A 10,092-nucleotide genomic window follows, 5' to 3' on the forward strand; every position below is an offset into this window, starting at 1 on the left:
GACGTCCTGCGGAGTCAATGGAAGACACTCAAACAGCAAGACATGTCTCAAAAAGAATTGTCTCACAGCAGTGCCAAAGGGACAATAAAAGGCAAGTTGCATCTTTATCATCATAGCGATGTGTTGACAGCGTCGTTGTTTTCTTATTGTAGCTTGATATGTCGCTATCAGCTGGCACATAAGCACTAAAACTTGTGCAATATTGATCATTTGTTGGTTGACGGCACGATCCATTTTGTCTAGAAAAACTTTGCATATGATTGTTTGATTGTACGATTCAGTGCAAAAATGAATGGAAACACCTTCAAATGTCTCAAATCAATTTGATATACCAATTTGATTGCACGTGATGTCATTACGCACAGGTTTTTATTCATTTTTAAGCCGCTGGATGGAAACACAAATTCAACAGCTTTATTCACAAGTTGTTGTTTTTTACCAATTCCGAAAATTCGATTGACAAGTGGATGGAAACTTGGCTATAGTTGTGCTTTTACAGAAATGAAGGTACAATGTGAGTTAAGAGTCTGTGTTAATAAACCCTGTACAGAGTGAGATTGAAACTGACATCCATCATGGACAACACCTCTCACCCCCTACATGCAGTGACGTGCAGTCAGGGTAGGCAGTGCCTACCTTGCCAAAATTCAAGCATAAAAATGTTTATTAAATAAATGTATTATAAACTTGTATTTGTATTTTTACTGTTTATTCTTGTGATTTATATGTGTGTTGTACCAATTATTTAGACGGTACGATGACAAATGTAGCAGTTACGCATAATCAAATAGAAAAAAGGCAAAATAAGCAGTGCCTTTACTGCCCATTCAAGCGATTAGCCAATGTTGCGCATGCGCACTAGCTGCGTAGCCCTCCATCTAAGGCTGGCTAGACCTCCACTAAGGCTTGCGTAGACCTCCATCTAGACGGGCGTATACCTCCATCTAACGACGGCGTAGACCTCCATCTAAAACGGGCGTAAGACCTCATCTAAACTGGCGTAGTACCTCCATCAAGGCTCTGGCGTAGACCTCCTCTTGCTATTAGTTCTTTTTTTGAATTAAAATCAGTTTAGAGAGTTCCTCACCGCTGTGATACGCGGCTGTGCATTTGACTTTGAATTTCGCGGGATTGCGTACAACGTAGCTGGTGTAATGACGTCAGCTACGCAAAGGCCAGTAATATCTGGATTCTAATTGGTTAGTTTGATATTAACGGAGACGATTACTGCACTAACACATTTACGTACAAAGGCACGGCAGAGTTTGGCTTTTGACGTACATGTTAAGAATACAGGTCGAAGTGCGCATGGACGGATTGGATCTCTCTCTATGCATTGTGCGTGGCTACTGCGCTATGCTACTGCTGACTGAGTGCCTTTGGACGGGAGAGGGGAACTACGTCAGCTCCAGTGGTTGAGGCACAGTAGGCCTAACTGCAGAGTGATTCCTGCTTTCGCTCTACACACACTACAAAAGTCCTCCAAAAACACCATTAAAGTCGCTAGATTTTTAGCTTTTGAGAAAAAAATAAATAAATTATTATTTATTTATTTTTTTTCAGTTTTTTTTCCCTCCCATACCTGTAGTCTACTTGCGGCCCCCCCCGGAGAGAGTCCTGCGCCCCCACCGGGGGGCGCGCCCACCGGTTGAGACCACTGCTTTACCGCATTCTACGTTCAATCCTACCAGGTATGTTACTGTTATATTCTCAGTAATAAAAACCTTATGTATTGTACGGTGATAGATCAAACAATATACCTGAAACGTCAAACTCTACTAACACCGAAAGCAACCCCCCGGCCGGCCGTGCCTTCTCCCACCGAGGCGGACGGCCTGAACGACTTTGCCCAAAGGTGTTTTCGGCCATGATCTAAAATAGGTTGTTTAGCCGGAGGTGACAAGGTCAAGGACGGAGGGCATCTGGTGAAGCCTATCAAGGTTCGCTGGTGGAGTTCTCATGTTGAGCATACAAAGCAGCCGGAAACGGCCTGTTGGTCATGGAGGTGGTACAACGTTATTCCCGGACACAGATGGGAGTATAGGGTACGTGATGGCTGGCATCTAACCCTAAGGGTGATCCTCTAGGGGTGGGGTCCTCAGGGATGTGCCTCAGAGGTGTCCGTGCATGGTCCTCATGGTGTCCTCATGGGTGTCGCTCATGGTGTCCTGGTGTATACGTCGGTGTCAGTGTGGTCTGGCTCATTGTTTGTCCTCATGTTGTCGGCCCTGTTGTCGTTCATGTTGTGCCTCATGGGTGGTGTCCTCATGTTTGTCTCTCGCTGTTGCCTCAGGTTTTCCTCGTTGTTGTGCTTCAAAGTGTCCTCATTGTCTCATATTACGCGCATGTTGTCATTCTTTTGTCCTCATGTTGTCCTCGTTGGCCTCTCATGTTGTCTTCAGTTGTCCTCAGATGTTCTCCTCAGTTGTAACTCATGTTGGTCCTCATGTTCTCCTCATTTTGTCTTCCATGTTGTCCCTCTGGTTGTCCCCATGTGGTCCTTCAGTTTGTCGCCATGTTGGTCTTCATGTTGTCCATCATGTTTTCCCATGTTGTCCTCATTTGTCTTTTTATGTTGCCCTCATGTGTCTCATGGTTGCCCCATGTTGCTTCAGGTTTGCCCTCAATTTGCCCTCATGTTGTCCCCTATTTGTCTTCATGTTGCCCTCATGTTGTCCTCTGTTGTCTTCATGGCCCTCATGTTTGTTCCTCGATGGTGTCCTCATGTTTGTTTCTGTTTCCCTCATTTGTCCTCGAGGTTGTCTTCCGTATGCCCTCTATGTTGTCCGCCTGATTGTCTCAAGTTAGTCCTCATGTTGTCCTCAGTATTAGCCCTCAATGTTGTCTTCATGTTGTCCTCATATTAGCCTTGTGAATTGTCTTCATGTTGTCCCCTCATGTTTCTCCTCATGTTGTCTTCATGTTTGTGTTTCATGGTTGCCCTCATGGTTGTCTTACAATGTTGTCCTTCATGTTGTCTTCCTGTTGTCTTCGGATGTTGCCCTAATGTCCATGGTCGTATTATTCCCCAAACACATAACGTGATTGTATTCCATGTCCACACATTGGTTTGTTTTGTGGTGTGTTTCTGTGTTGTGTGTGTGTGTGATGTGGTGTATGTGGTGTGCTGATGTCGTGGTGTGGTGGTTGTGTGTGAGTGAGTGGTGTCTCTGTGTCTGTGTGGTGTGTTCTGTGTGTGTGTGTGTGGTGTGTCTGATATGTGTGTTTGTGTAGTGTGTCCTGTGCCTGTGGGTGCGGTGTGTGTGTGAGTGTGTCTCTGTTGTCTGTTGTGTGTGTGTTTTGTGTGTTTGTTGTCTGGTGATAAATGGTGGTACTCATGGGTGTCTCTTTTGTCTGTGTGTGTGAAAAGAAAATGGGGTGAAATATGTGTATGTGGATGTGTTTGTCTGTGTCTGGTGATGTGGGTGTGTGTGTGTATTGTGTGTTTATGTGTATATAGGTCTGTGACGTGTTTGTGTAGTGTGGTGTGAGTGGTCTCTGTGTTCTGGTTTGTGTGTGTGTGTGTGTGTGGGGTGGTGCCATGTGTGGTGTGTGTGTGGGTGTGGTGGTCTATGTGTGTGTGTGTGTGGGTTGTCTCTTCTGTGTCTGTGTGTGGGTGTGGGTGTGTGTGTGTCTCTGTGTGTCTGGTGTGTATGTGTGAGTGTGTGTTGTGTGTGTGTGGGGTGTTGAGTGTGTGTGTGTGTGGTGTGTATGTGTTAAGATCTATTATGTTATGTTTGTGTCTTTGATGTAGTGTGGATAGTGTGTGTGTAGTGTCTATGTGTGTGTGTGTATGTGTGAGTTGTCTCTGTGTCTATGTGTGTGTGTGTTTGAGTGGTCCGTGTGTCTGGAATGATGGTTTGGTGGGTCCTGTGGTGTGTCTGCGTGTGTGTGGGTGTGTGTGTGGGTGTTTGTTGTGAGTGTGTATAAACATCTGGTTCGCTGTAATCTTAGAATACTTATGTGTGTGTTTGAGAGTTATTATAGTGTGTGTGTCCTACAGTGTATCTGGTGAATGCGTCAGTGTGCTGTAGGTACTCATGTGTCTAGGGTTATATATGTGTGTGTGAAGTTTGCTGCTGTGGTGAAATCTCTGTGGTGCTTGTGTGTGTGTTGTGTTGTGTGGTGTGTGTGTGGTGTGGTGTGTGTAGTTGTGTGTTGATGGTCTCTGGTATCTCTGTGTGCTGTATTGTGTGTTGAGGTGTGTTTCTGTGTGTGTGTGTGTGGTGTTTGTGTGTGGTGTGTGTGGTTGTCGCTGTGTGTGTGTGTGTTAGTGTGTGGTTGTGGTGTGTGTGTGTGTGAGTGTGTGTTGTGTGTAGTGTGTGTGTGTGTGTGTGTGTGTGAGTGTGTGTGTGTGTGTGAGTGGGGTCGTGCTGTTATCGTCGGGTGTGTGTCTGTGTGTGTGTGTGAAGTTGGTGTGTCTGTGGTGTTGGTGTGTATGTGTGTGTGTGTGTGTGTCCAGTGTGTGTGTTGTGAGTGTGTGTGTGAGTGTGGTGGTGTGTGTGTGTTTGTGTTGTGTGTGTTGTGTCATGTTTGTGTGTGTTGTGTGTGTGTGTGTGTGTGTGTGTGTAGAGTACTTGTAACAGATTTCTGATGCCTCCCTGACGGCCCTACTGCCTCATCGTCCATGCAGGAGTCCTCGCTCCCGATGCCGCTTGCTCTGTCAATGGGAGTACTACTTCAATGTGATACTACTGTTAACGTGACTACTACTGTTCACGTAGTACTACTGTTAAAACGTGCAAGTACACTACTGTTAATGTGAGTACTGCTGTTAATGTGAGTACTGCTGTTAATGTGAGTACTGCTGTTAATGTGAGTCTTTCTGTTATGTCGGTACTACTAGTTAAGTAGGACTACCGGTATAAGGTTGATAAATACTTCTGTGGGGAGAAATGTACAGTACTGCTGGTAAGGTGAGTACTTCGTGGATAATGTGAGTACTACTGTTATATGATACTGCTGTTATTGAGTATTCCTGTTAATGTGAGTCCTACACTGTTGAAATAGTTGTACTACTGTTAACTGTGAGTACTACCTTTAATGTTAGACTTCTGTTAGGTGATTAACAGCTGTGTAATGTTAGTACGTTCTGTATAATGTGAGTACACTGTTATTAATGTGAGTACTACTGTTAATGTGAGTACTGCTGTTAATGTGAGTATTTCTGTTAATGTGACGTAACTGCTGTTAAGGTGATACTGTCTGTTACTGTGCGTCACATACTGGTTAATGTGGGGAGTACTGTGCTGTTACTGTGTGAGGTATTCTAGTTAATGTTAGTACTACTGGTTAATGTACACAGTAACTACTGTTATGTGGGGCGGTATCTGTTTGATGTGTAGTGGCCCAGTCTGACCGGGCATTGTAGACAAAGGCAATTGGGTCCTATCCTGGAGAGGGCGTCTATTCCCGCCTCACAACACGTTATGCTGGGTCGGCATACATCAATAAATGCCCTGGCCATGAAGAAGGAGCATCCGTGTAACACTAACATATCCGATAAATACAAAATTCCAGTTTGCATTCCCGAAGGTGACATACAACCTTAAGATGAACTACGTAGACACACCCATAACGTCCTATGGGAAACTCAACCCGTAAAGAAGTCTAGAACGCAGCCCTAGAAGTCATAGACACACCTAGAATCTAGGACGCACGCCTAGAAGTCCTAGACGCACCTAGACGTCTCGAACGCACCTTAGAAGTCTAGACACACCCTAGAAGTCTAGACCAACTCTAGAATCTAGACACACCCTAGAAGTCTAGAACCACCTTAGAAGTCTATACGCCCCTAGAAATGTAGAAAGCACCCAAGAATCTAGACACACCCTACCAAGAAACATGCATAGAACCAAACACCCCTAGTCCATAACAATCGCCGCCTCCCCGGTAAGAAATGTAATGCCCCTCAGAAGTATAAAACTTGCAAGCACCCACCAAAAAAACACTCAAACAAAAAAATAGAAAATGTAGACTCACACCTAGAGTCAAAATAGACGCACCCTATAAAAGGTTAACTCCCGCTAGAAATGTAGAGCCACCCTAGAAATGTAGACCACCCTAGCAATTAGAACCACACCTGGAAATGTAGACGCGCACCTAGAACTGTGACGCACCCTAGGAGTCCTAGACACACTCCAAGAAATGATAGACAACCCTAGAAATGTGATATACCCTAACATGTGACCACACTCGAGTGTCTAGACACACCCTAGAAATGTAGACACACCCTAGAAATGTAGACGCACCCTAGAAATGTAGACGCACCCTAGAAATGTAGACACACCCTAGAAATGTAGACGCACCCTAGATCTGTAGACGCCTCCTAAAAGTCTAGACGCACTAGAAATGTAACACCCCTAGAAAATGTAACACAACCTAGAAAGGTAGAACCACAGCAAAACCTTGTAATTAGAATACCCATCAGTGAATCTAGACACAGGAGAGAAAAGGGAAAACCTAGAAATGTCCACAACACCCTGAAATTTAGATGAAACCCACGTAGAAAGTTTAGTCGCGCCTAGAAATGTAAGACAATCACAAACCTAGAACTAAGGACGGGCCCCCTAGAGGATGATAATAGACAAACAAACCGTAGAAAAATGTAGACGCACCGACAATACAAAATGTAGACACACCCATAAGAACAAATTTAGACGCCCCCTGAAATGATGACGCACCCTAGACTCTGTAAGACACCCCCCTGAGAAATTCACGCAAAAACCCTGAGAAGATCCTAGGCAACGACTACAACGCTAGAAATGTAGACCCACACCAACTAGGAAGGTAGACGCACCTAGAAATGTTAGGGGACCACAAACCTAAAGAAAATGTAGCCCCACACCTAGTAGTGTAGCCGGCAGCCCTAGCATTGTAGACAGCACACTAGAAATGTAAAAGCCGCACCCTAGAAAGTAGACGCACCCTAGAGTTCAATAGACGCAGGGAAGGCCCTATAATGTAGACCACCCTAATAAATGTAGACACACCCAAATAATGAAAGATGTATACTTACCCTAGAAGTTCAACAATAGACGCACCCAGAAATGTAGACACACCATAAATGTAGAACACACCCTAGAAGTCTAGCCACGCCTAGAAATTATACGCACCCTAGAAGTCTAGACAACCCTAAAATGTGCCACACCCTAGAATGTAGACATACCTAGAAATGTAGACACCACTAGATTCCTAGACCCCATCAGAATTTAGAACACACCCGAGAAATGTAGACGCACCCTAGAAATGGTGACACACCCTAGAAATGTAGAACACACCCGGAGAAATGTAAGACGCACCCTAGAAATGTGACTCACCCTCGAAATGTTAGACGCACCCTAGAAGTCCTAACACACCCTATAAATCTAAGACCACCCTGAAATGTAGATGCCCTAGAATGTAGACGCACACTAGAAGTCTAGAACGCACCTAGAAATGTAGACTACCCCTAGAAGTCTAGACAACGGAGAGCCCGAGAAATGTAGACACAGGACCCAGAAATGTATAGCTCACGCCCTATAAATGTAGACGCACCCTATAAATGTAGACCCCCGTAGAAATGTAGACTAACCCTAGAAATGTAGACACACCCTAGAAATGGGTAGAGACTGCAGGAGCCCTAGAAAAGGAATCGCACGCCTGGGAGAACAATAAATAATCAACTGTGACACCCTGAGCAAGTCTGACGCAAGACCCTCATAGCCTTGTAGCAGCCAAGAAACCAGGGGGGAGAAAGACGGGAAAAAGAAAAAAAAAAGCAGGCCGGTAGGTAGACATGTGTACAGAACGGGAAGCACAACCAGTAATATGTAGTAACACACCCTGAGAAATGTAGAGTCGGGGTCAGGCACCCTATAAACACATACGACGCAACACCATAAGGATAAAGAATGTTTATGGGACACACCGCCTAACAAAGTTGATAACAAAAGACACCCTACAAATGTAGAAGGACGCCCGCGCTGATACCGTAGTAACACAGAAGGGAAAAAAAAAAAAAAACGGAAAACCCTAGGTAACATAGTGAAAAATACGGACCTGTAGAACCAAAGTCTAGACGCACCTAGAGGAATGTAGACACACCATGTAAAATGTAGACGCAAAAACCCTAAAAGGGAAAGTAAATGTAGCCGCTCCCACCCTAGCAACGGTACAAATACACACACCCTCTAACATGTCGGACGCACCTAGGAAATGTCACGACACCCTCAAGTGCTAGGAAACTAACCTAACCGCCAGAAATGTAGGGAAAACTCACCCCCTAGAAAACAAGTATACGCACAACTCGAAATACTAGGACAGCCCCCTATAAATGTAGAAACACGCCTAGAAATCTAGATGCACCTAGAAATGTAGACACAACCACGAAGGGAACCTCCCCGCTGAAATCATAGACCACCCTTGAAATGTGACGTAACCACATAGCAGCTAGAACGCACCCTAAAATGTCGTGACACAACCCTATAAGTAAGGAACACCCTTCACACGGTGAACGCACCCTAGAAATGAGACACCCCGTAGAACTTAGACGCACCTAGAAATTGTAACGCACCCTATAAGTCCGACACCCTAATAAGTCTAGACACACCCTAGAAATTTAGACCCCCTAGAATGTAGACGCACCCTAGATCTAGAGCGACCCTTCATTGTAGACGCACCCTGTAATTATATACACACCCTATATTGTAGACACACACTAAAGTCTAACCACACCCTAGAGATGTAGACACACCCTAGAGATGGAATACGCACCCTCTAACTGTTAAGACAACACCCGAGAATGTAGACGCACCCTAGAAATGTAGACACACCCTAGAAATGTAGACGCACCCTAGAAGTCTAGACACACCCTAGAGATGTAGACACACCCTAGAGATGTAGACACACCCTAGAAATGTAGACGCACCCTAGAAGTGTAGACGCACCCTAGAAATGTAGACGCACCCTAGAAATGTAGACGCACCCTAGAAATGTAGACGCACCCTATACGTCTAGATGCCCCCTAGAAATGGTAGACTCCCCTAGACATGTAGACGCCCCTATAAATGTAGATGCACCCTAGAAAGTAGGACTCACCCTAGAAATTTTACACACCCTAGAAGTCTGACCTACCCCTAGAAAGTTAGACAAAGCAGGAACCCAGAATGTTAGATGCACCATAAGAAATATAGCCGCCCCTAGAAATGTAGACACACCCTAGAAGTCTAGACACACCCTAGAGATGTAGACACACCCTAGAAATGTAGACACACCCTAGAGATGTAGACACACCCTAGAAATGTAGACACACCCTAGAAGTCTAGACACACCCTAGAGATGTAGACACACCGCCTAGAAATGTAGACACACCCTAGAGAATGTAGACACACCCTAGAAATGTAGACACACCCTAGAAGTCTAGACACACCTAGAGGATGAACACACCCTAGAGATGTGACACACCCTATAAGGTAGTACAACACCCTAGAGATTGAGACAACACCTTAGACCGTCGCGACACACCCTAGAGATGTAGAACACACCCTAGAAATGTAGAGACACAAACACCCTAGAGATGTTACACACCCTAGAAAGGTGGATGCACCCTAGACCATATAGACCGCACCCTAGAAATGTAGACACACCCTAGAAATGTAGACGCAACCTTAGAGTCTAGACGCACCCTAGAAATGTAGACACACCGTAGAAATGTAGACGCACCCTAGAAATGTAGACACACCCTAGAAATGTAGACACACCCTAGAAATGTAGACGCACCCTAGAAATGTAACACACCCTATAAGTCTAGGACCTACCCCATACATGTAGACTCACCCTAGGAAATGTATACGCCCCTAGAAATATATTACACACCCTATAACTGTAGAAACAACCCTAGAAAGCTAGATGCACCCTAGAAATGTAGACCCCCTAAAATCTAGACACCCTTTGAAATGTAGACTTACCCTAGAAGTCATAGAACTCACCCTAAGAATGTGACACACCCTATAATGTGACTACAAACACCCTACAAATGTAGACGCACCCTAGAAATGTAGCCACACCCTAGAAATGTAGACGCACCCTATAAATGTAAGACGCAACCCCTCG

Source organism: Etheostoma spectabile, chromosome 12 (genome assembly GCF_008692095.1).
Source record: "Etheostoma spectabile isolate EspeVRDwgs_2016 chromosome 12, UIUC_Espe_1.0, whole genome shotgun sequence".
NCBI lineage: Eukaryota > Metazoa > Chordata > Actinopteri > Perciformes > Percidae > Etheostoma > Etheostoma spectabile.